At 44.8% G+C, this 26,351-nt stretch overlaps 1 protein-coding gene across 1 annotated transcript in view; it reads right to left on the bottom strand.

Annotated features, from left to right (window-relative positions):
• ELOVL5 (ELOVL fatty acid elongase 5) overlaps positions 1–21,544 on the bottom strand; it is a 40,929-nt gene extending 19,385 nt beyond the window's left edge. The window contains exon 1 of the mRNA XM_062626167.1: positions 21,435–21,544. The gene's annotated coding sequence lies outside the window, so the exon portion shown is untranslated. The remainder of the gene's footprint in view (positions 1–21,434) is intronic.
• Positions 21,545–26,351: the final 4,807 nt, after the last annotated feature.

Genomic DNA, 26,351 nt, shown 5'->3' with positions numbered 1-26,351 from the left:
AACAGAAAAACAGAGGGAAACAATATGCTTTTGTTCCAGAGGGGGTGATGTGAAAATGCATCAAGTCTCCTGCCAACAGCCACACAACATTAAACACTGCTTCAATGGCAGGAACTACAAGGGTTCTTTTTTAATTAGAATAGTTTCCCAATTCAGAGGAACATCGACTCCCAGAAAAATTAAATGAGTGGCCATTTGAAACACTGTAATCTGCATGTCTCCTAATACTGAAAGTAAGCAAATTCTGCAACTGACCACATACACAAACAGATCACTAGCAATACTCCTTTACCTAGAAGCCATCTCACAGAGAGGCACGTTATTCATACAGTAGTTTGGACTGGAAGGGACCTTTAACTGGTCATCTAGTCTAATCCCCCCTGCAATGAACAGACATCTTAAAACAGACGAGGTTGTTCAGAGCCCTGTCCAACCTGACCTTGAATGTTTCCAAGGATGGGACATCTACCACCTCTCTGAGCAACCTGGTTCCATTGCCTCACCACCCTCATTGTAGAAAATGTTTTCCTTCTATGTACTCTAAATCTACCCTCTTTTAGTTTAAAGCCATCACCCCTCGTCCTATCACAATACTAAAAAGTCTGTTTCCATATTCTTTATCAGGCACCTTTAGGTACTGGAAGGCTGCAATAAGGTCCCCCTTATTAAGAGAACCTTCTCTTCTCCAGGCTGAACAACCCCAACTCTCTCAGCCTGCCTTCACAGGAGAGGTGCTCCAGCCCTCTGATCATTTTTATAGCCCTCCTCTGGACCTGCTCCAACAGGTCCATGTATCTCCTGCAGTGAGGAATCTAGAGCTGAACGCAGATTCTAGTGGGATCTCACCAGAGTGGAGGAGAGGGGCAAAATCACCTCCCTTGGCCTGCTGGCCATACTCCTTTTGATGCAACCCAGGATACGGCTGGCTTTCTGGGCTGTGAATGCCCATTGCTAGGTCATGTCCAGCTTCTCATCCACCAGCACCCCCAAGTCTTTCCCTGCAGGGCTGTATTGATACTGGGGATTGCTCCAACCCAGGTGCAGGACCTTGCACTTGGCCTTGTTAAACATGAGGTTTGCATGGTCTACTTCTTGAGCTTGTCCAGGTCCCTGCTGATGGCATCCCATCCCTCAGGTGTGTCAACCCTTCACTCAGTCTGGTGTCATCAGCAAACCTGTTGAGGGTGCACTCGATTCTGCCTTTCTACAGTGGACAGGAAAGAAATCATCCTTTCTGCTACCACATTTTACCAGTGCAGTAAGGCTCCTGAACACCAGGGCAAGCTGGATCTGAGTCTGAAAGCACCCAAGCTTAGAACCTGAAAGATGCTTTACTCCTTCAAGTTCAAGTATTTCATCCAGGAAAAGGCATATCTGATGTCTTAAACAAAACAAAGTAAGTGGGCTCCCAATTCTGCAACACAGACATAATGAAAGCTAAATTTACAACTTGCCCCAACAAGATTGCGCCATATCATTAAAATATTACTTTTCCAAAAATCCTCTGGATTTAGACAGACAGGGACATTTTGGGCATCCACAGAACATTCTGCATCCTTGATCCACTTCTGGCGCTGTGAGCTGGGACATGCACTGTGCTCCAGCAGCCACGCTGTGTCTGGGCTGTAGAGGTGAGCTCTGCCCTGCCACTCAAGTCCGTGCATGGATGACCCTGGTGCTCCTTCACGTGGCAATCAAAAATACAGGCCAAAGGCTACACAGAAATGTGCTTTTCTTGCAATATTTTTCTTTTTTTTGTTGAAATTATTTATAAAGTTTTTTCCTACAGGTTACTAGCAGTGACAACCTGCTCTTCCAACATGAAGCACTACTCTGAGGAAAAAAGGGCTGCTAAATACTTAAGTATTTTAGCAGCTCCCACCCTTCAAAGGAAATCCTCTCCTAAGCTTTCCACAGAAAACACATTCTGGAAGTTTATGCCAAAAAGTGATTTAAAAATTCTTGGTCACATTTTAATGTTGTTTCTTGAGATTCTTCTTGGAGTAACTTCAGTTGCAGACACTTTCAGGTACAAAGATAAAGCACAAAACCACAAAGGTTTGCTCCCTGTCCCATGCCACCCTTTTTAAGCAATCCAGACAGCAGCAACAAAACATTCTGGGCTGAAAGCTCAAAGCACTGGGAGCCTGCTTGCTTTCAGCAGGATCCTTCAGCTCTCATCCCGCTGCTCAAGAACCCCCCGGAACAACAGACCCCAGTTTTCACATGTAAGTGCCTGAACTTGAGTTCCAAAAAAATCCCCAAAATAGACATCTAAATAATCTTGCTATCTTCTGTCAGGAATGTACTGCCAGGCCTGGCTGCTGAGCCTTCTTGGAAAACAGCCACTTTCTCTGGTCTTAAATTAGCACTTTGCAGCCTAATTTTAGGCATTTGATTTTGGAAATCTTGAACTGTGTTTTCTCATCGAAGCAATGTTTCCCAGTCCCTGCCACTGCAGAGGTGACTCCTCTTTGCCCTCCTCCAAAAGTACAAACTATCCCTTCTCCAAAAACACAACGATCATGCTGGCTTTGGCTTTTGTAAAAGTACTGGAATTGAAAACACTCAGCTGCTCAAGAACTGGAAGATAGCACCGATAATCAAAGCTGTCAACCATTTTCTGTCCACTTTCCAAAGCTGCCCAGTTTCTCCTTTCTATTCTTAAAGCCTTAACTGCCCTTTTTGAACACCTCTACACCCTCTTAGGTCCCAAACATGCTCAGCATTAGCAATAAAAGAAATTTAGAATAAACCACAGTCCATATTGATCTGAAAGTGCAGGGACATTTAATTTATGGGAAGCAGCTGAAGCATGATTTTGCACTTCAGTTTTGTTAAAATGCAGGAAACTATTTTTAATCTCTATTTTGCAAGTGTATCCCTAGCAAAGCGATGCGGATTTTAGGCCCACCGTGCATCAGTAGCAAATCCTCCAGCCTGCTGCTGATTCATGGGGACCCACAGTGCTGAGCTTTCAGTCTCACCAGCAGTGCCATCACAAGGAAGTTTAGAAAGAAATGATTTGTATAAAACACAGGGAAGTGTAAAAAATGCAGGACAAAGGAGAGAAGCCAGTCTCAAACAGTTTAACCTCAATGGTATTTCAAAGCATGCGAAAGTGCAGGGGTTAGAGGAAGACTTTGGCCAGTTAACCAGGGGTATGATTTCATGCCATTACTTTTCCTGTCATTCCACTCCCTCCAAATCCTGCAGTAATGATTACTTTCCTGCATAAACCCAGTTGTGGTAATTAAAGCATTTTACAGAACAGAAACAAATAGAAGAAAGGATACTGCAAAATGGAATGACTAAATGTGTTCAATACCCAATACCTCATTAAACCAGAATCTAATCATCTACAGACAGGTGAGTTAAGACAAATCACAGATCCCTGCAGTTTTATTCACATTTTCAGCAAATCTGAACTAGCTTAAATTAGGATCTGAGAGTTCTAGGATTTGGACATTCACACGCATTTCATCCCCCTCACTGTCAACAGCTCTTGCTGCACCACAAGATAACTTCAGCCAGAGGGAAAACACTGAAGGATATGGCCAGGCACTAAGAACAAGTTGAAAGCAACCATACAAATGTATTAAGAATCAGGAGGAAAATGGTACATCACGACCTCTCCATCCCAGAGGGATGCATCCAGCTACAAATAAAGATCTCTCACACCGCAGAGCTCCCCTTAGCAGCAGCAGATCTGGCATCCCTCAGCACTACGGTAAAATGCTTTTCGCAACAGCATGCATTTTTCCAGAATAAAATGTTGGAGGGGGTACCCTGTGCCCATGCCTCAGCACTGTGATACTGGAAACTTCCTTGTCACTGGCAGCTTAGAGCACGCTGCTGTTAGAGTAATGAAGTGCAGACTGCAAAAGTATTTACAGAAATAAAATGGTGAGGAAGAAAAGGCAAAGCAAGCAGGTTTATTCAACTGCTGTGTGGTAACAGCACGCAACTATAAACGAGCAAGGACACTGCACAGACAACTCCAGGCTAGGGAGTTAAAGAACTGGTTTGTTAGTTAGTTAGTTAGTTTGTTTATTTAAAATGGGACAGAAACAGAAGAGAGGATCTGTAGCAAACTAGATGGAAACAGGGAGAATACATGCATGGCACAAGAGCTACTAGTTGACCTTTTTCGAAGGAAAGCCGAAGCACAGTATTTGCTGTATAGCTGTGCTCCAAAGCCCTCCTCCCCAGGCAGTATGTGAATGTTTATTAAAAGCTATAAACAGATGCTTATTAATCTGAAGCTCCTTGTTTTTTCAAAGCTGTGCTGGTATTGCAGTTGGGAAAGCACCGCTAGCTGTAGCTCACAATGGCAAGTTAGCCAGAAGAAGCCTGGGAAGGTAAAGAGAGAGAAGGTGAAGGAGTCAAAAGCTAAGCCCAGAGAACCATAAGGACTTCAGCTTTCATTCTGGGTCTCCTTTCTCTCATTGAAGTGACACCTTCAAGAAAGACTGAAAAACTGCTCTCCTCTCCTTTAATAAAGGGACTCTTACGATCTCTGTGCACTTCACTCAAACCAACTTTTTACTTGCACAAGAGAAAAATGAAGATTCAGACCCCAAAGCCTATTTTAATGAGTCTCCTTGGTCAAAAGGCTGCATTTTCTAACAACAGAGCTCATGACACCACAGCCAACAGGTCCAAAGGACAGAGAAGCCCAGTCTTGCATGACTGTTACTAGCAGCAGAGTTCAAGAGTACTGTGCAGCTTCAGGACAGTAAACCTCAATTTACCTTTTTTTTTTTTTTACATGCCACCATCTCAAAATTTAAAACCCAAGAAGTATGAAGAAACAGAAGAGTTACAAATGGGGCTGTCCTCTCACCTGAAACCTCATTTTCTTCAGCACCAGCAGCCGCGGCACTGAGTCTGAGCACCAAGAGAGGTTCTGGCACCAGCCTGCCCCTTCCTCCTGCTGAGGTCTGAAGCCAGAGGACATCTCAAGAATAAAACTTAAAGTACAGGGCAGATCTATAATTCTTCGTTATCTTCTTTGCATTTACTAACTTGCTATCTGACCCATAAAAGCATCTGCAATTCTCTTGCACATGTGAAAGCAAGAAATGGCTGAGCACAGCTATCCAGTAAACCAGGTTCAGCTATAAAAAGGTTGTCTGGGGCTCACATGCCGACTAGATACAGTGATCCAATGAAAATCTGAGTAATTAGGGGAAGATCGTAAAAGCTGAGGGGTGACAGTCACGAAGGCAATGCTATGCTATGCAAGCTGACTACTACAGGGATAACAGTACACATAAAACCTGAATTAAGATGTCCTGCTAAGATGTGTAACTACAACCTCTGTGTTCAGATGGGTAAAATGACACCTTTTGGGGGACCGCTTGTGTTTGGGAAACTAGATCACACTGAAAAAGCACACAAACAAGTCACCCTTAGGCAAGTATGTTAAGTATTTGAGTGCTTACTTTCATTTCCAGTGGGCATGGGGTAGTACCTGGAGTGATACTGGAGAAGCCAAATTCCCTGGTGGGCCCTAATGCACATTCCTCAATAAAATAGTTACATTCCTCAATAAAAGTTAATTTCTACACTTTTACCCTAAAGGAAGAAAAGATGCATCCTGACACTGCAAATGCATGGCACATCTTTCCTTGCTGTTTTGTCATCTGACCAGCTCACTATGAGAAGCCAATCTTAAAACCTTTCTATATTCCTGCTGTACTCCTGTGAGACATGAGTTAATCCTGTACGGCTGCAGCTGCACCAGTACTTGGTGCCTTCATTTTAAGATGCTAAACATCATGCCAGATTGTACAACCACACAAAGTGAACAGTACTAACAAAACAAAGTCAGTCTAGCTTTAAACAGAAGATAGTACCAAAAATGTTCCTTTTCCCACCATTCTGAGAATTAAGATAAAAGAGAAAAAAAAAAAAAAGATTCCAGGCACAATTGTTACGTCACGGCATCCTTCTGCTCAGGACAAAACCCTGTCAAACCCCTTGCCTTTAAAACAGCACAAAAATCATAGCCTCATCATTCAGAAAAGCAACTGCCTTTGAACATCTAAACTCCTCTCCAAATAATAAAGATGTTGATGCTGTGCAAAGTAAGATGTTGACATTTGTTTTCTTCCTGCCCAGAACTGACAAGGAATATTGAAAGTGAAAACTACATGTCTTGTATAGAGGCAGAAGTTGACGAGACTGGAGATTTCTAACAGATTCATCAGTCAGATCATTCCTCCCCTTTCCCTTCTTGCACAACACTTAGCACATCTGCAAATTAAGTGTTCCCAGAACTGTGTAGGCAACTGATGGTGGTTCTGTTACACAAGCTCAGGGGTGAAAAGCCTGGTGGGTCCCGAGGAGCTGAACATCCTTGCCTGCACTAGACCAATCCCAAACCAACCCCTGATGAGAACCAGCAAGTTCAGGATACAGAATCACTGCTGTAACAAGGGCCCCTGCAAAAGATGACTAACCTGTGCATTTCTACCTGTACATTTTCTTAGTTTAATGTTGGTAGCACTTTCCTATCTATTACTTCACTGGAAGCCCCTGCTCCATGCACCAAGTACTGCAGTTTCTTACATTTTATTGTTTTAAGGGGAGAAAGACCAACCAGCCAATTAAAAGGAAATACTGTAATGGTAAAGCTTAGTGTGATCTTACCACTACTCTATGAATGAGTCTATAGACAACTGAAGGAAAAAAAAGGCCACACTGTCCACACGTCTGGCAACTGCCAAGCTGTTTTCTACAAGATCGTATTCTAAAAAACTCAGGTTCCTGCAGAAGTCAGGCAGGGAACTCCAGCAAAATAAGTCAGTTTCCTCCAGAATTTAACCACTTTCTTCTATTAGGAAGATAAAACAAACTCCTGGTGCAGTGGAAACTCCACTGCCATTAAAACCTGTTCCAATGAAGAACACACTAGACTGAACTTCCAGCTCTAGTGCTAAGGTGCAAAAGGTTTACTGCATTCGCTTCATGCTTTCAAAAGCACTAGAGCAAAGGCAGGGTCGGTATTGTAATTTCCTATATCTGCTTTAAATATAGGGACAAACTAACACCCATATAAGCAGCAGGAAGTAAGTATCCTCCCCAACCCTGCAGCTATCCCATCCTCTGCAGGGCAGCAGTCCACTAGAGAAGTGGGTACCAAATTCACCTCCTCTGCCTCATCACTTGTGCAAAGTCCCTCTCAAACAATGTCTGCAGAAACTTCCGCATTCCTAAAGATAAGCTCCCTCCACATAGGCATTTTTTCTGCTCATGCCAGCTATGGTGCTGGCTCATGCCCACCAGTAACCATCACATCACTTCATCTGTGCTGGACTGCTCCATTCAGCCAGGTCCATACCTATAAAACCTCTACCTGAGGCATGTGGGGTTACCAGGAGCAACCAAGAACAGATCTGACACTGCTGCAACGGGTGCTTTCATTCCTTTCTTACTCTCAAGTGGAGTGAAGCAGGGAAAAACTGAGGTAGCCCCCCAAAAAAATCAACCTAGTAAGAAGACCAGCTTTCAGGCATGCCTGCTCCACCACCCAATTTACTGCAGAAGAAGCACCAGCCCGAGGCAGGCACATGTGTGACAGTGAGGTCTTACCTGACTGCAGATGAAAAAAGCCATTGCACTGCACCCAGCAAGAAAATCGAACCACAGCAAAAAGAAAGGCAAATAAAACAGGTAGACAAAAAGACACAGAATTTTTAAAGCTGAATTCTAAAAGGCAATTAAGAGAAGGCCAAAATAAAAGGCACTGCACACACATAATTTTACATATAGAATGGTTCTAGTGAAAGTTACAGAAAAAAGAAAATGTGAAATAACAAAAGGCCATACAGGATATGTTATGCAGAGCTAACTTACAGACACATTACTTTACTGCACTGTAAAAACCAAACAGCAGCCTTCCTTCCCTCCTTTATTGTTCAAAATACAGAGACCAATTCTAAGACACTTTACTATGTTTCTGTCTTGAAAACTGCAGGACTAATGATGGTCTCAAGGTAGGCCAGATGCTAGAGGACTCAAGGAGAAGGGGGAGAATGCTAACCACTGAGAGACCAATGACAGATTTCTGCAAAAAAAAAGGCAACTTAAATGTTTTATTCAACCTAAATACAGCAAAATATTCCAATAGAAACAGTGCTAATGAAAATAAATACACAGGAAAGATTAAAATAAAAAGCTAGAGACAGTGAATATGACAAAACATTTACTACGTGCCGGTCAGCTGAGAACCTTCAAGAGAGAAGGGAAGTACCCCTTTTAATTCTCAGCCTTGGAGTATGTTATACTGTAAGAAATGATTACCAACAACCTGTGACTTGAGTCAGACCTTTGAGTGTAGTAGCCTAAGACTAAATTTCAATGGGAAGTTTGAATTTCCTGATAACTACAAACATTTTTTACTTGATGCCCAAAGCTTATAATTAAATTCATCCTATGAGAGAAACACATTGCTGGATAATTAGAAAGCGATTTCCACATGGGAAACAAAACTTTCTATTTTACTATGCTGCTTGCAGCAAAGTGAAAACCTAATTTACAGTGTATTCTATAAGCTCTCATATTCTGTCAGGACTGAAAGACAGGAAAGAATTAAGTTGTATTTCATATGCCATACATGTAAAGCAACTCTTTGAACCCTGCACAAAAGACAAGCTTTTTAGCCTCTGTTGTAAAACTCTGTGCACGTCTATTACATAGATGGCAATATATTAAAAGTTGCTCAGCGCGTAAACCCAAACTTTTACATTCTTAGTGCTCCTATTCCATATATATTTTGCACAGAATGTGTAGGATACAGAATGACACTTCAGGCAATGAAATTGCTTATTCATGTTTAGCAGCTCTCTGAAATTTTCCCCCTCTGGAATCTTGCCACCACCACAGCTCTGTTTTTACTGCACGCTAAGAGCAAAACATGCTTTTGTGCAAGAAACTTCTTTCATGAAACAATTTTTCAAATATCAAAAGACAATTACTGTGGTTGGAGGTTATTTTTCACAGTTTTCATCTCCCTGGAATACAAGTTCCCCACACAGATGTGTCATCTCTAAAACAAACAGCAGTGAAGCAGCTTTTTATGTAAATAGACCTGTTATTCTGGACCAGGGAAGCTAAATACTCAAGTTCACAGCCTCACACAGGAACTGGTACTTGGTGGAGGAAAAGAGGAAGGAAAAACAAAACAAAACCCCACAAAAAAAAAAACAAAACAAAACCCCTGTCAAGGACAGCAAAAAGAGCTTTTTCAAATACATGGCAGACAAAACTAACACCAGAGGCAGTGTAGGCCCACTGATGAACGGGATGGGTGCCCTGGTGACAGAAGATGCAGAGATGGCAGAGTTACTGAATGCCTTCTTTGTCTCTGTCTACTCTGCTGCAGGCAGTCCTGAAGAGTCCTGTACCCCTGAGACCATAGATGAAGTCAGGTTGACGGAACGGTTTGCCTTAGTCGATGAGGAATGGGTTAGAGATCAGTTGAGCAATCTGGACATCCATAAATCCATGGGTCCAGATGGGATGCACCCGCGGGTGCTGAGGGAACTGGCGGAAGTCATTGCTAGACCACTCTCCATCATCTTTACCAAGTCTTGGGAAATGGGAGAGGTGCCTGAGGACTGGAGGAAAGCAAATGTCACTCCAGTCTTCAAAAAGGGCAAGAAGGAGGACCCGGGTAACTATAGACCGGTCAGCCTCACCTCCATCCCTGGGAAAGTGAATGGAACACCTTATCCTTGGTGCCATCTTAAGGCATATCAAGGATAAGAAGGTTATGAGGGGCAGTCAACATGGCTTCACCAGGGGGAAATCATGTTTGACCAATCTCTTAGCCTTTTATGAGGAAATAACACAGTGGATGGATGACGGCAGAGTGGTGGATGTGGTCTACCTTGACTTCAGCAAAGCATTTGACACAGTCTCCCACAGCATCCTCACGGCTAAATTGAGGAAGTGTGGACTGGATGATCAGGTAGTGAGGTGGACTGTGAACTGGCTGAAGGAGAGAAGCCAGAGAGTTGTAGTCTATGGGGTGGAGTCTAGTTGGAGGCCTGTAACTAGCGGAGTGCCTCAAGGGTCAGTACTGGGACCAGTATTATTTAATATATTCATCAACGATTTAGACGAGGGAATTGAGTGTACTATCAGCAAGTTTGCTGATGACGCTAAGCTGGGAGGAGTGGCTGACACACCAGAAGGCTGTGCTGCCATCCAGCGAGACCTGGACAGGCTGGAGAGTTGGGCAGGGAATAACTTGATGAAATATAACAAGGGAAAGTGTAGAGTCCTGCATCTGGGCAGGAACAACCCCAGGTTCCAGTATAGGTTGGGGAACGACCTGTTAGAGAGCAGTGTAGGGGAGAGGGACCTGGGGGTCCTAGTGGACGACAGGATGACCATGAGCCAACACTGTGCCCTTGTGGCTAAGAAGGCCAATGGCATCCTGGGGTGTATTAGAAGGGGGGTGGTTAGTAGGTCGAGAGAGGTCCTCCTTCCCCTCTACTCTGCCCTGGTGAGACCCCATCTGGAATATTGTGTCCAGTTCTGGGCCCCTCAGTTCAAGAAGGACAGGGAGCTGCTGGAGAGAGTCCAGCGCAGGGCAACCAAGATGATTAAGGGAGTGGAGCATCTCCCTTATGAGGAAAGACTGAGGGAGCTGGGTCTCTATAGTTTGGAGAAGAGGAGACTGAGAGGTGACCTTATAAGTGTCTATAAATATATAAAGGGGGAGTGTCACGAGCATGGAGCCAGGCTCTACTCAGTGGCAAACAATGATAGGACAAGGGGTAATGGGTGCAAACTGGAACACAAGAGGTTCCACTTAAACTTGAGAAGAAACTTCTTCTCAGTGAGGGTGACGGAACACTGGAACAGGCTGCCCAGGGAGGTTGTGGAGTCTCCTTCCCTGGAGACATTCAAAACCCGCCTGGACACATTCCTGTGTAACATTATCTAGGTGTTCCTGCTTCAGCAGGGGGATTGGACTAGATGATCTTTCGAGGTCCCTTCCAATCTCTAGCATACTGTGAAACCACATACGAAAATACAGATTTGGTTAACATTCTGCTCTAACATTAATGACTGATGGCTTAGGTGGGGATTTGCTAGAGGTCTCAGTAGGGTGATTAGGGTTATAAAGAGGGATGTGTCAGAACCAGTGGCTTATTAGGGCTCTTTCATCAATTCCACCCAAACCGCAGCCCTGCTCCTCTGTTCTGCAAAACAACTTCCCAAAGCATTGGGTGGATAAGCTTTTGAAAGACAAAGAGAATTATGGAAATCACAAACGGAGCAGCAAGGAAAAACAGAGTGGGGAGAAGAGTGGAAAACCCCATAACTTCATTGCCAAGCTCCGTCACACCTGCAATTGGCAACTAAGAGCCTCTGTCACTGTACGTTCAAAGGCAGTCATCTCCTCCCAATGCTATCCATCTCTCCTTCAAAGGCAACACAGCACTAAAGGATGCAAAGCATTCACTCCAAGATGATCATCTTCATACACTGTAAAAGACTGTTAAAACCTGACAACATCTCCATGTTCTCAACAAGTGCGTCCCTCAGGACTCAAACCTGTGTTTTAACAGCTTTGTAAATGTATATTTTAAGACACAAAGTCAATCCCCGCAAATGCTTAGGAAACGGAACTGTACCACATGCAACTGACGCTTGTGCTGGTTCATTGTTTGAACCTCCTGTTTTGTGAAACCAAGAAATATTCAAGCCTGCATAACTGGAAATTCATGATAGCTCTGCAATTGCTCAGCTAGACTTTAGATTTGAATATCTTATCTAAACGAGCTCTAACGAATTCAGAAGAATGAGCTGATTAGACAGCTTTAAAAAAATGAGAGAAAAATGTCTGAAAACAGCATTAGTGGTCCCTTCCTGTACCTTAATGCAACCACTTAGCAGTGGTGATAGAACAAGAAATCAATATAAAGAAGTACCAAAGGATGTTATTTTTGCTCTGGAAGGCATGGGCAGACTTGCAGCCTGCTTTTTGCTTGCTTCAAAAGGAGATGACGATGGTTTTGAAAGGGCAGAAGAAAGGGTAAGAAAGTCAAGAGGTTCCAGGAATCTGTCAAGTAAAAGCAGAGGACGGAGTATATCCTCTGGAGAATTAGTTGGGAATCTGATGAAGGCTGCAAGACCAGAGGACAGTGTTGTGGTTTAAATCCAGCTGGCAACCAAGTACCACGCAACCACTCACTCACTGCTCCAACCCCCAGTGGGATGGGGAGGAGAATCACAGAAAGATAAAGTCCATTGATTGAGATAAGAACAGTTTAATAATGGAAACAAAGTAAAATATAGCAATAACGAAGAAGACTAACAAAAAGAAAGAGAGAGGAATAAAACCTCAGAGAGACAAGTGATGCACAACACAATTGCTCACCACCTGCTGAGTGATGCCCAGCCCAACCCCAGCAATGATGAGCCTCTCACAGCCAACTGCCCCCAGTTTATATACTGGGCATGACATTCTGTAGTATGGAAGATCATACAATCACAGAATGGTTTGGGTTGGAAGGGACCTTAAAGATCATCTAATTTCAAGCCCCCTGCCACAGGGACCAATGTGTATAGTTTCCAGAAGGATGTGCTCTATGATCTTGCCAGGCAACAAGGTGACACTGACTGGTCTGTTGCTCCCCCAGGTCTTCCTTCCCCCCCCCCTTCCCTTTTAAAAATGGGGGCTATATTTCCCCTTGTCCAGTCAGCGGGAACTTCACCAGACTGCCACAACTTCTCAAATGATAGATAATGGCTTGGCAGCTATACCCACCAGTTCCCTCAGGACCTGTGAATGCATCTTACCAGGTCTCACAGATTCGTACACTTGATGGTCTCAAACCTGATCTTACCCTGCAGTAGGCAGTTCCTCATTCTCTCAGTTGCTGCTTTTGCCTTATGCAACTGGGGCAGTGATGCTGGAGCTCTTGACAGTGAAGACTGAGGCAAAAAAGTAACTGAGTACCTCAGCCTTTGCCATGTGCCTGGTAGCCGGGTCTCCCATTTCCTTCCAGAGGGGGCCCACATTTTCCCTTGTCTTCCTTTTATCCCCACTGTACCCTCTGGATAGTTTGGATCAACTGTTCTGGCTGTGCTCCCACCTAGCTTCTTGTGCCCCTCCTCACCAGCAGAGCATGAGAGACTGAAAAGTCCTTATCAGGGTAAACACTGCTTAGCAACAGCTAAAACATCAGTGTGTTATCAGCATTATTCTCACACTAAATCAAAAACACAGCACTGTACCAGCTAATGGGAAGCAAACTAACTCTATCCCAGCTGAAAGTGGGACACAGAGCTACAACCATTTAAATTCTCATGACGAGAGGTCCAACACCATCATTAGCTTTAAAAATAGCTTATGCCTTTGCACAGTTTTTACCTATAAGCAAGTAGAGGCTGCAGCAGCAGCTCATGCATTAGTAGGGTAACAATCTACATTAAAACACAATGATCTTTCTATGACTACCTGTACTATTATTATTTTTAATCCCCATTTTTAATCAAGCAGACAAGGCTTGCCAAATGCAGTAACTCCTTACTGATGAGCTTAGTGCTGTCTCTCTCCATCTCTATGTAATATAGGTCTGCCACCCTATATTGCTCCCTCACACCTTTTTTTCCTCTAGCTCTTACACTGTGTTTTAACCTCTTGCAGAGGCTGTTTCCCAGTCCACAGCTTAGTCTGGTGGCTGGGGCCAGGCAAGCACAGCCATCTCTGCTGTAGCTGGAGCAAATGAGAGGCTGCAGAGGTAACCACTGCATAAGCTGTGCTTTCCGAATGGCACATAAGTCAGAATTGAGTACAATATTAGAAAACCTGCCCAAACCTTTCTCAAAGGCTTTTCTGCTTAGACCTGCTAAAGAGGCAGAGAAAAACCCGCACAAAACCAGACCTGATGGACTAGCAGCTTATTTTCCATCACTGTATCGCATGCCAGTGAAAAGAGAAAGTTACAAACTGTGCTGCAAGCAAAGATACTTTCCCCATTAATGAGCCTTTATGCATGGAGTAAGTGCACAAGACTAGTGCAAAGCTTAACAATACGCAAAAAGGGAACTGAGTGACAAAGGGAACTGAGGGACAAATACATGATGCAAGCATGACCCTAACTTAGGACAAAGAGCTGAGAGCTTGCACCAGTTCACAGGGTCTGTGACCAGCTGGGAGCACCCTCTCCATGCCAGTACTGCAGAAGAGAAACGAGCCACCAAACTAGCCACCAAACCCTAACATCTGCTATTCTGCAACCCACATAAGCATACACATAAAAATGCAAGCACAACTATCAAGGTGTTCTTCAAAGCTAAATCCCAATTCCTGTGCCTCTACCAACATTTTCCTGCAGCTACCACTTGAGGTCTTGCTCAAAAGCATGCAAGCAGCCACGTGAATGAACTGAACATGTAGATGCTTTTTGGTAAGTACACATGCCATGCACCCAAACTAGCATGCTAATTGAACTTCAGCATGCAAAAAAGGTTTCTCGAGTTTCTTTTTCCAAAGGGCAGGGCAATGGTAAGCATTGGAGAACATCAACCTCCTAACAGGTTAAAGGTTTAATTATTGTTATTTAAGTCAAAGGTTCTCCCTACTGTTTGGCTAGGAGATAATTCTAAAAATAACAATGCAAAACATCAGCATTTTAAAAGCCACCCAGGAGCAGGAGGTAATCCTTCAGGAAAAGGTTAACAGAAGCTTTCTGATTAAATTATGCACATAGAAGTATCACATCCAAGGGGAAGCCTATAAAGATTGGTCTGCAGTTTCCCAAATCTACATCATTACGAATGAAACCAAACCTGATGACACAGGACCAGCTCAAGAACTAGACCTTTACATTCAGACCCCTGTGTTGACAATTGATAAAGTAGAGGCAAATGTACAAGTAAATTTCTTTTGCTTACTTCTAAGAGCTTCAAGACCTGATTAGATCTTCCAGACCTCTACCTGAATACAGATACTGTGTCTGTCCTCAGCAGGGGCAGAGGAGCTCCTCCACCAAGCTGCGGTTTGCTCCAAGCTCACAACCATATGGCATCTAAGGGAAGAAGGTGTTTTCCTACAATCAGCACTTGCTAAGGACTCCTGAGCCTACAAAGGCACAGCAGAAATGCTGCCTTAATCTGAAATGTTTCCCAGCAAGTTTGTAACAGCATAAAGGGGCAAAAAAATAAAAAAGGAAAAAGAAAAAAGAAGTGCTTATGCACTTGATTAGCTAAACATATGGCCTAAAACCATAAGATGCTTTGAGGTGTATTTGGGTTAGTAGGCTAAACCACATTATTTGGCAAATTATTATGTGTTCGTTTTCATCTAACATCCTTAAGAACCATAAGAGCAACAGAAACATCCATCAGCATACATATGCCTTAAAAGCTGGAGCATTACTTGAAATCAAAACCACCGCCTTTTTGAAACCAAGCCTAAGTTTTACAGCAGACAGCCTAAACTTAAGTGTAGGAAGAAAGCAACAGCCCTCGAGTCACAGCAGAGACAGACAGCAAGAAAAAAAAAGTTTTCCAAGGGTCACAGAGGGAGAGGAGTGCTTCCAAGGGACAACAGAAGAGGAACAGTCAGTATTCGAAATGCTGACCCAGTGTCTCAAGGGTATAGGCTCAAAGAGCAGGGCAGAACGTGAAAATGCAGGAAAAAAGGTTTATTCCATGTTTGTAACACATCTGCACAAGCAAGCTGTGTTCGTGCAACTCAGTGTATTCAGTCATCGCCCAAAGCACCTCACTTGGCAGGCAAATGTTCAGTATGAAGCTTTGACACGGAGATCAATTAAACACAAACAAGTTTAGCATAAATACAAGTTCATGGAAAGTGTTTCTATTTCTACCTGCTCAGTATACTGTTGGTCATCCACAAAGCTATCATTAATGAAGCACAACCTCTACCGCTGGTAACGCTTTAATAAGGACATGCAAAATACCCAGATGAAAAGGGATGCTGAGACCAACTCTTAATTCACAGCACCATGTTCAGCATAAGCAGCATGATTCATTTGTTCTTGGAGAAGTAACTATTACACTTAGCAGCATGCATCTGTAAAATCTCTACACCTGGTAAGAGAATTTATTAGACTGCCATTGTGCTTTCTAAATGCTTGATGCTTTGTGTTTCACATGAGTCAACCGTTTCATCGAGGAAATGAAATAATTCTCCAACGCACTGAATGCACAGGAAAGCATTTACCGACCACATACTTCGGAAAAGTTTGCGCTTGTGCTCTTATTTACCCTGTTAGATGATGTGTCCTAAATGCCAAAACACAAATAGAGAAACCAAGGCAATAAATTTTAGGAGATTAATTTCATTAAGCGGGTCTAGGGAAAGCCACTGCATAGAGTCCACAGCAACTCAGTTGTCTCCATAGCAGGATTAGAAGCAACATTTATTTGATTTGTCAATCAAAAAAAATCAATCCAGATGGTTGTTTGCAGTACCTTTATTAAACAGAAATGTAACTGCTGTCCTGCCAGACGCAGGGAACAGGCTATGGTGCCCTCAGGAACCCAGATAAAAAACACTTCTATCAATCAGCACTTAGGAAATCCACAGATGTTAGCCTAACCAATGCCCTCTTAACCATACTGGTGCAATACCAAATTTAAACAGTGTTAGGAAAGGCCAGAGCAAAGCAATTAAAACTGCAGATAAGTTTTTAAACACAGTAACTTCTATACAATTCACTGATTATCCTTTTCATTTGTCCTTGTGTGTCATCTTCCATACAAGGGAAAAAGTGTTTCCAAAGCTAGCATGCATAAACAATATTTGAGGAATCTTCTGCATTTTTAATATCTCTTAAGAATCACAAAACAAATTAGCAACTATACTGCATATGACAAGACAGCCACAGATTACAAGGATTACTGTCACTTTTGTAAATGTCTGGATGCACACAGAGAAGTGTGCTCTGACTAGCATGCAGTAAGCATCAATTTCTTAAGTCTGTTATAGTCAAACAGCTTTCAAAAGCATATGTTGCAACCTGGAAGAACATCATTTTGTACGTTGCAAAAACAGGAAAACAAAAGCATTACTGAGAAGAGCTGAGGCTAACAGCCCCCAAAGTATTTCTATGTTTAAACAGTTTTATAGATCTCACCCTACATAACTAAATTCAGACATGGCAGTGAAAGGAAGTTATGAAAAATTAAGAGGATAAAATGAGCAAGTTGTTCAGTTTTATGCAGAGGAGGTTACAGCAAACAGCATCATCACCTATACATCCCTTCACAACCTATATGAGTTGATGCCAAATCTAAGTGGAGCTTTAACAGCTTTGAACAGGCAACAGAGTTTGCTTGTGACCCATCTCAACGCAGTGTGCCACTCATGGGAGTAAAAGCAAGCCAAGAAATAATAGGTAGAGGTATTTGTGGCTCTTCTCCTCAGCAGTTAAAAAGCATCCCCTCCCTGCCTCTGAACTCAGAGAACGAACCCTTCCCTTCATGTCTGGAATAAAATAAACAACAAACATGCCTCCAAGAGCATGTTTGCTCCCAAATTCCTTCCAAGTCTGAAGGAATCTCTATGGCATGACCCATCCCAGGAAATGACTGTGCATGGGAGCTCTGGCTTCTTGCTGCCACAGCAGGAACCCCTGGTCAGGCAGTGAGCAGAGCACTGCCTAAGCCACCTCCTGTGCTGGTGGCAAGGTGACACCCAAAATACCACTGAGCCCACCCTCGCACCCAACTGCTGGCTTGCTTCACCACACCACTCCTGCTGTTGGGCAGCAGCAGGCAGGAGCAAGGATGAATGCTGAAGGTGACATTCTTTTAGTGCTAGCTCCAAGAGGGACAGAGAGGCAACAAGACACAGAAACATGATGCTGTTTTAATGTGAGACCACATAGAATTTCTGTTTCTCTCCCCAGTATTTGTCTTAGATGGTGTTAACTGGGAGACGTGCTTTGCGCCATGGAGTGAGGACTGCTGAGATCACTAGAAGGCAGGCAGAGATGAGCACTGTAACCTTATAAGCACCACCACCTTGCTCTGTATGGGTGTCTTTCTTCCTGACCTCAGCAGGAACAGAAGCTTTTGATGTTGCAATGTTTGCTGCCCCAAAATAAGGGAGGTAAAGGAACGAGGTCAGCTCAGTACTTGAGAGTATTTAACCAATTACCAACTGAATGTCACTTACATTCCCTTTGGGAATATGCTTCCCAAGGGGCAGATGTGGATTGCTCTCACTGCCAGCCTTTCCACTTGTGGCTGTCAGACTTGAGTGCTCCATCAGCCTGAAATCCTGTAACATTGCTAGCTCCACCATCATTCCAAAAACCTGAATCCTCAAACATATTTCAAAAATCTGCTCCCAGCAAGTCACAAAAGAATGAGCAATTACAGGTGCTGCCCAGAGACACCTAATGGATTTGGGGCATTATTTCCAATCTAGGTTTTTGTTTTGATCATTAATCTTATCGTCTCTAAGTTAATTCCTCTTGTAAACAGCATAAAATGAAGGTCAGCAGGGGAAGAGGAGATTAGACTTTAGAATTCAAAATATTTTATTTTAATTCCGAGTGCACTAAAAGCAAGGAATGCAACGAGGGAATTCTTGCTGAGAAAGTAAAGACAACATCAACTTACTAAAAATACTGCAGTAAGTATACCCACAGACTGGTTAGACAGTACACAGAATCATGGAATGGTTTAGGTTGGAAGGGGCCTTAAAGATCATCTAGTTCCAACCTCCCTGCCATGGGCAGGGACACCTTCCACTAGACCCAGTTGCTCCAAGCCCCATCCAGCCTGGCCTTGAACACTGCCAGGGATGAGGCAGCCACAGCTTCTCTGGGCAACCTGTTCCAGTGCCTCTCCATCCTCTAGTAAACAGGACAGTAAATTACTTCCTCCTAATATCTAATCTAAATCTCCCCTCTGTCAGTTTTAAGCTATTCCTCCTTGTCCTATCCCTACATGCCCTCGTAAAAAGTCTAAATTGACTAAGTATCCTTAATGATGCTATATTTATATACCAAATACGTATGAGTTTTAGTCAAAGCCACTCCATTTGATCAGCTGCTGGTATGAAAAGGTTACTAAATCACACAAAGTGCAGTTGCTTTTTAGAAAGCACAGCGAGGCAAACAGACTGAAGCCAGATCTTTTCCCAGCTTCCAAGACAAAGCTACGTTTCCTGCTAATTTCATTGCTGCTCTCTCTGGTTGCATTTGAATTTGAATGCATTTAGGATTTGAATGCTAAAATACAGGAGAGTAACGATAAATTCACATAGCTACTTATGGATAAAAACCACAAAGAAGTCCCTACGGGCTTCCACCAGGCATTACATATGTAATGTGTACCTTGTAAGAAATTCAGTAAAATCCAGCAAAAGTCTGGCATGTCTTTTAGCATCCCTGACCCATGTCAGCTGGCACGAGGGTAAACCCACTCTTAACTTCAGCAAACTCAGCACAGGAGTCCTTTCCATCTGCTCCTTAGTTCACGTAAGGCTGGAAAGTGATCTCCACTCAGCTGATCCCAGCTATCTCCAGGTACCGTAAGTTTCCAAGGGAAAGCCTCACACTGTGCATGCAAGTGGAGCTCCCCCCAGCCAGAGTAAATGCCTTGGCTACTCACTGCTCTGAAAACAGACAAAGTCTACTGCACTTGAAGTAACTGAATGTTTCCAAAAGAAACTTCAGGTTTTGTTGCTAAACAGCATCAGACGATCATGAGCGCACCGGCTTACTCTCCCTGACGCAGTTTCAACTTAGCAGCAGTGAGGACAGGGTCTTCACCTCTAGCTAACTGAGGTTTCTAACAGCAAAGAAGAAGTCGCACCGTTAGCCCACATCTATAAAACTTCACAGCTGCAAAACCCTCCACCCAGCCGGGGCCAGCAGCGATAACTTTAAGCCAACCGCTTACGGTGGGTCCGTGGCCGCGACAGGTCCTGGCAGAGCAACCTGGCCCAAAACTCCAGCTAAAGGCTGTGCCACCACGGGAGACGCCTGCACGCTTGCCCTCTGGTTTCAGCTGCAGGGCGTGTTTCCATTTACACAGAGCGGTTTCAGACTTCCTGACAGGAAGGAAGCATCCTAACTGCAGTTATGCCCCTGCCTTGTTTTCCCTGGCCATTGCTAGCAGCCGGCTGAGCGCTTTGCTCCCATTTTCCCCCGTGGTACTGAATCCCAGATCACCCGAGATCACCCAGAGCACTGTGAGAATACAAATCAGCAGTTCGGGGCACTGCCGTTCAGCCATGGCTGGGACACTGAGCAGGCAGCACAGCCAGATGCTAGAGGGAGAAACGCCTTTTGCTGTCTGCCAGGAGCCCTTCTTTCTGAGGAAGCCAAGGTGTTAACTATTCCTCTCCAGGTCTGGCAAACTGCCCTTTTGTCTGCAGGTTCCGAGCACATATCGGTGCCGGAAAGCTCTCTCCAGAGTCGGATCCTTAGCTGCTGCATCCCTGGGAACCAGGAGGGGAGAGATGAGGGCAGAAAAGCAGCCAGCATAGGCAGGGAAGGAGAAAACAAACTGCCCAAGACGATACTCTGCATAGCATTGCCAGCTTCTAATGCTGCGGATGCCCAAGGGTTCCCAGGAGATAGAAGAGATAAAAGCAAAGTCATAAAGTTTTTAAGAAATGCCATGCACACACATCTGACACAGTGACACATTTCTACCACATGCTCTTCGTTTTCTACTTCTTTTTAAATGCTTGCACCCTTTAGGCATTTAGATTTTAAAAAGGCAGGGCACCTTTTAGATGCGCTATCAAGGCACTAGTTTAACGTGGCGTCCGCCCTGTCCCACAGACCAACCCGGGAATTAACCCTTCCAGCGGCTCCATTTCCAACCCGGTAACGCTGTCAGGGGCGGTGAGCAAAGAGCAGGGGCAGACGAACCAGGGGAGACGGAGCAGCAGCAGCCACCGCCGCCTTCGCCCCGGGCCCTCCCGCTGCCGCCCAGCCCCATTCCCGGGGTCCACATACGATGGGGGATAAACCGGGTCAGGGCTGTGCTGTCTGGAGCCGTAGCAGCACTCAGCCCTCTCCGGGGAGGCAGCGTACGGCCGTTTCCTCGCCGTCAAACGCAGCCGGGGGGTGGGGAGACAGAACGGGTTATCCCCCTTCCAGCGCGTATTATTCCTCCCGACTCCGTTCCCCGCCACGGCGGAAAGAACCGCGGCCGCGCAGGGAAGCAGTAGCCATGGCAATGCGGGATTGCATCATGCTCTTAACTAACTGCACCGGGGAAAAACGCTACCGGAGACACCCCCGGCCCTCCCGCCGCCCCGGCTCTCCATCCCTCCCCCAGACCAGCCGAACGGGGGACGGAGCACCGCTATTGCGCTTACTGCGCGCCCCGCGGCTCCCATCCGGTACCTTCCCGCCTCCATCTCCTCCAGCTTTACCCTCCGTCCCACCCGGGGACCGCGGCCCTACCTGCGGCTGCAGCGGCGGCTCTGAGGGCGGCGGGAGGCGGGAGGGCGCCGCCCGGCTCTGTCACGCTGCGGCGCCGCGGGGCCGGGGCGGAGCGGGGCGGTGGACGGGAGGAGGCTCCGCCCCCCGAGCTGGACGTGGGCTGACCGTGACGTCAGAGTGGTGCGGGGGACTAACGGGCGGCGGCAGAGGGGGACGCTGTGACGTCACGGCCGCTCGGGGCCAATCGGTGAGAGGGGACGGGGCCGAGAGGGGTTGCGGGCGCGGGCTCCCAGTCGCGGCCCGCAGGGGGTCGTCGCCTCTATGCGTGGAGCGACAGTTGAGCGGCTCTTGCTTGTGTAGGGGTCGGCTATCCCTGCCCAGGCGGCGGAAGCTGGAGGCTCCGGTGAAAAACAATATGGGATCGTGTAATTAAAGACTATCTTAATGAGATGAGCCGCAGGACTAAATTAAGGGTCACAGGGATACGTGGTTTGTCTGTTTCCCCCTGTGTTTTGAGTAATGGGATTCACAACATCATAGTGTTTTAAATATAAGCTCTGGTTGCAGGAAACATGCAGGATTTTAACTCGGTTATAGAATAAACCCCCTGGTTTTGTTGCGTGATTTAGGTGCGTATGCTGAACCCGTCCCCACAGTGTCAGATGTCCGAGGAAGGAACCTCACGGCATTCTCTTTGGCTCCTCTCCAGTGGCCAGGATGCTCAACAAAGGAGGAAAAGTCCCCTCTAAATGCTCCAGGCCCTTCATTACCTCTGAGAGATCCTGACAAAGTAATAGTGAGGGTGCTTTGGTGTTGGTATGGCCAATGGGGAGAAAGCAGTTTGTTTCTTTCCTTCTCACATACTCTCTCATGATGGAAGATGACCTTTTAATTTTTTTTTTCCCCTAAGAGTTTGTTCCATCTCTTTGCTAATTAAATGAAAATGTTACATAAATAAAGAGCAGCTTTGCTTTGCAAAGGAGAGAAGTCAAGCAGCAATTTGCATGGGGTTTGTTCAAGATCAAGTGTCTTCACTCCATAGGAAGCAATTTTAGAGAGTTCGAGTTAAGAGTCTCCCAGAACCTCCTCTGTGGCTGTAGAAGATGAAGCCATCCAGGCTAATTGTGCCAACTCAGTATCCAGTGGCTTCTCCTGCTAGGAACATGCTGGTCCCATGTCCATGGCCGTTTAGCTGAACCAGTGTGTTGCAACCTCACCTCACGTGATTGAGGCTCAGTGTGCAAACAGTCCCCAGAGGTGATGCTGGGCCATACATGGGCTACATGATACTGCAGCATGTTTGCACATTGGGGTCAGAAACAATCTCACATAAAGTCTTACTGGGACAAGAAAAAAAAATCTCTCTCCAAAGCATACATCAAGGCTATTCCATACTTTTTTGTTTAATCTTACGTCTTTATTGGAGTAAGATGTTAATAGGAATGCTTTTTGGTTTGGGTTGTGGGTGTTTTCACTTTAAAGCCTGAGCCTCCATTTCCCTTTCTCTTTGAAAGACCAAAACCTCTACGACTTTTGAGCATATGATTTGAGGCTTTGTAGCAGTTTTCAGTAAGGCATGAGCACTCACAGCTGTCCTTGCCTATGGGCTTTAACACTTCGGATAAAAAAAACCCGAAAGCCAGCACAACTCTCCTTTCTGAAAGCCCTTTGCCCAAGTTTGTGTTTTGGATGTTTCTGAGGCATCCCCTCTTGTTTGAGAGGAGTCAGGCAACCTTGCTTTTGCCAAAATTAATGGAGCAAGGCACAAGTCCTGTTTTTTCTTACTTGAGCTAAAATGTCATGAGCTTACTGAAACGTGACCAGTGTTAGACTTTTCACATCTGTAAATCTGAACGTGACATTTCAATGTGCTTTAAATAAAGTTGCTTTCCAATGGGTGTACACATTTGTTTCCATGGTTTATTGATGAGAGATGATTGCACTGAATGTTACTTTCACAGCCAAAACAGCTTTCTAAATCTGGAAGATGCTTAAATAATTAAGACTCAATCTGGTGGTTTAAAAATAAGAACCATTTGCAACTTTAGATGCAAAAAGGGATGGAGTGGGGTATAGGGAGAGGCAGGTGGTAGCAGGGAAGTGAGCAGCATCCAGAGTAGGAGAGGGAGGTGCTACTGCCTGGTACCCATGCTGTCTCCCAAGCCTGCCAGAGGTTGGCACGCACCCATTTTGGCTGCCTCCACTTGATCTTCTTGCTTGGTGGTGGGCTTTAATAAGGCTCTGTATGTGCAGAGGGTCGAGCTGCTGGCACTGAAGAAGGGGGAAACAGCTGCCGATGGGGAAGGGATGAAGTTGGGGTGTGGGGGGTAGGGGGTGGCACTTGGGCTTTGTCAGTCCAGCTCCAGCATGAGACTTCCTGCCCGCCTGCTGAGTTGCTGGTTCTTCCCTCTCATGGCCTCTCCAAAGTGCTCATGCTGCTATCAGTCACAGAACAAGAGCAAGGTCATGCTGTGGGAACTGTAATTTCAGAATTAACCGTTTGGGAGAACTAAGCAAATAATGCCAAATGTTCTGGCACTAAAGGTTTGGCATTTGATGAGGGGTAGGGGCTGGCCAGTGTCATTCTGGGGCACATATGTACTGAGCCCCAGCATTGTACCTGCCCTCTTGGAGCATCTTAAGTTTGCCAGAAGTGAAGACATTGCCATTAATCTCTCCACCAAACCATGATGAAATTGCTGCTGGTATGTTTGCTCCAGATGGGCTTCAGAGACCTTGTTATCAGAGTGGGATCGATGAGGCTGGAGTTCAGAGAAGAGCCAATTAAACAGAATTAGGGATTTAGACAGAAAGAGTGCTAGGGCAGATTTAAGGTAAATTATACGTTGCATTTGATTTTTACCTGTGTCTCATAACTATTGTAATCATTCAGAGAGAGAAGAGGCAGAATCTGAGCACTGTGGAAAGCGGAGTCCTAAGTGACCCAGGCCAGACAGCAGCAGCAGAGGTAGCAAGAGGCCTCAGTAGATAGCATTATCCTCACTAAGTTAAGCAAACTAAATAAAGCAAAAGAAAGAGGTTAAATAGATGCTAGTGTCTGAGAGTACAGATAGGAGGAAAACAGCTGGAACTACTGAAAATAGAGTGAAGAGTCAGTGAGGGCTACACCGCTGGGGAGGCAAAAGAGTTCAGAGTAGAAGATCCATCAATGCAGTGTTTGAAATTATCCTGGATAAAGTGGTAGAAGTGTGTGTTGCAGGGAAACGAGTCTTCTTCTGAATGGTCTTCTTTTGAGAGGGTAAGTTACCAACTCTGTCTTCTTTTTCAGACATCTATTAGAAATCCTAGCTATGCCTATTTAGTAGTGGCTCATTACAGACACAGTAATGAATAGGTCCTTGTTTTGATTATAAATAAATTAGTCCAGTTTTTCCTGAAGTAAATTAACAAATGGATTAGAATAAATAGCCCTCATTTGCCACTCAGTCATCTTAACGGGAATTTTCAGTTCTGCCTGGGTTTGCCTTGGCTTCCCTCCAGGCTGACTGCAGCAGCTTCATGTTCTTTATCGGAGAGATAAGTAGGATGCGATTACTGTTCTCTTTAAATCAAACACTGGACTAAAGTATCAGGCTTGAAGTTACAGCATCTATCTCTTCAGAACATGGTGTTTTCTTCTGTTGTGCAAACCACGAATGCTTCATGCTGTTTATACAACTTTGTTTAACATTGAAGAACTTGATCTTCATAGAAAAAGCTTCCAGCTGAGGTTTTCTTCCCAATTTTGTACTTGGCAGGTCTCAGAAGCAAGTCCAGCATTTATGCTGAGATTCCAGCATAAAACTTGTATGAACACACTACCTGACTGTCCTGAGGTATGATTGCCTCACAAACTGGCATTAAGTTTTGAGGGTGCTTTTTGCTCTCTGCCATTGAGGGCAAAATTCTCACAGGCTGGAGTGGAGGTAGTTTTTTGTCCCTAGCTATGTTTCTAATCCAATTTCATGCTTTTTACATTATCAGCAGTTACTTTTCTGCATTTCCTCTTCCTCTTCTTATATCTCACTGCAGTGTGCAGTGCTGGAGGCAAATGATTAAATAGGACTGAAGACCTACACCAACTCACCAAAATTGCTGTATGTTTTAAGAGCAAGGTTTACCCCAAATGGTGTCCTCCAAGGGCAAAATATTTTGTTTCTTGCCAAATAGGTCAAATAATGAGAAAGTTTTCTTTGCCATTGGTGTTAGCATGTTGTTTTTTTTCTCACCATGCTGCTCATCATCTCAGAGAGAAAATTTGATTTAAGTCCACCCTTGTCAATGCTGTTTACCTCAGTTACTTGGAATATGTGATATTTTCTTTGGCTGCTAAAGCTGTAATTGCCCTGAACTGGGAAAATAACAAGCCCCATGAATCTTGCCACTATATACTCACTGGTTGGCCCCTATGGCACTGCTGGACAGCTGTCACTGGGGCTGCTGGGGCTGCTGATAGGAGACACATGGAGAATTCAAAGGTGTTTCTGATAAGCAAGTATTAAAGGAGCAGGTAGTTTCAAACTGGGCATGAAGAAAGTGATCACTTAACCCAGAGGAAGAGATATTCAGCTAACACATGTGGATGGTGACCATGTGTCTTCCTCACTCTGTCTCCTCTTTGTCAGGGTCTATAGTAGAAGTGGGAATGAGGAGTGTCTTGTTTACAGCCCTGTACTCAAAGAATATTTCTCTCTGGCGCAATCAGTCCCTGCTAAGGCATGACCCTCTGTAGCCGATGCAGGGCTTTGCTGATGGTTGCAGTGTGCAGGAGGGAGCAGGATGCAAGGATCTCCCTGGTACTCACTCCTCTGTTCCACTGACTCTGCTGCCACCCTGGAATGCTCCCAGAGGTTGGCCTTGCTCACTCTTTCCCTGCCTGCTTTTGGGTATTCCCCTCACACTCTGGGCACATCTGCAGTTAAGAGTAGAAGCTCTTCA

This window comes from Pezoporus occidentalis, unplaced genomic scaffold (assembly GCF_034315485.1).
Source record: "Pezoporus occidentalis ecotype Australia unplaced genomic scaffold, CSIRO_AGI_Poc_V1 ctg29, whole genome shotgun sequence".
Taxonomy (NCBI): Eukaryota; Metazoa; Chordata; class Aves; order Psittaciformes; family Psittacidae; genus Pezoporus; species Pezoporus occidentalis.
The sequence above is the reverse complement of the archived record's forward strand: the minus strand, read 5'-3'. Positions and strand labels throughout refer to the sequence as shown.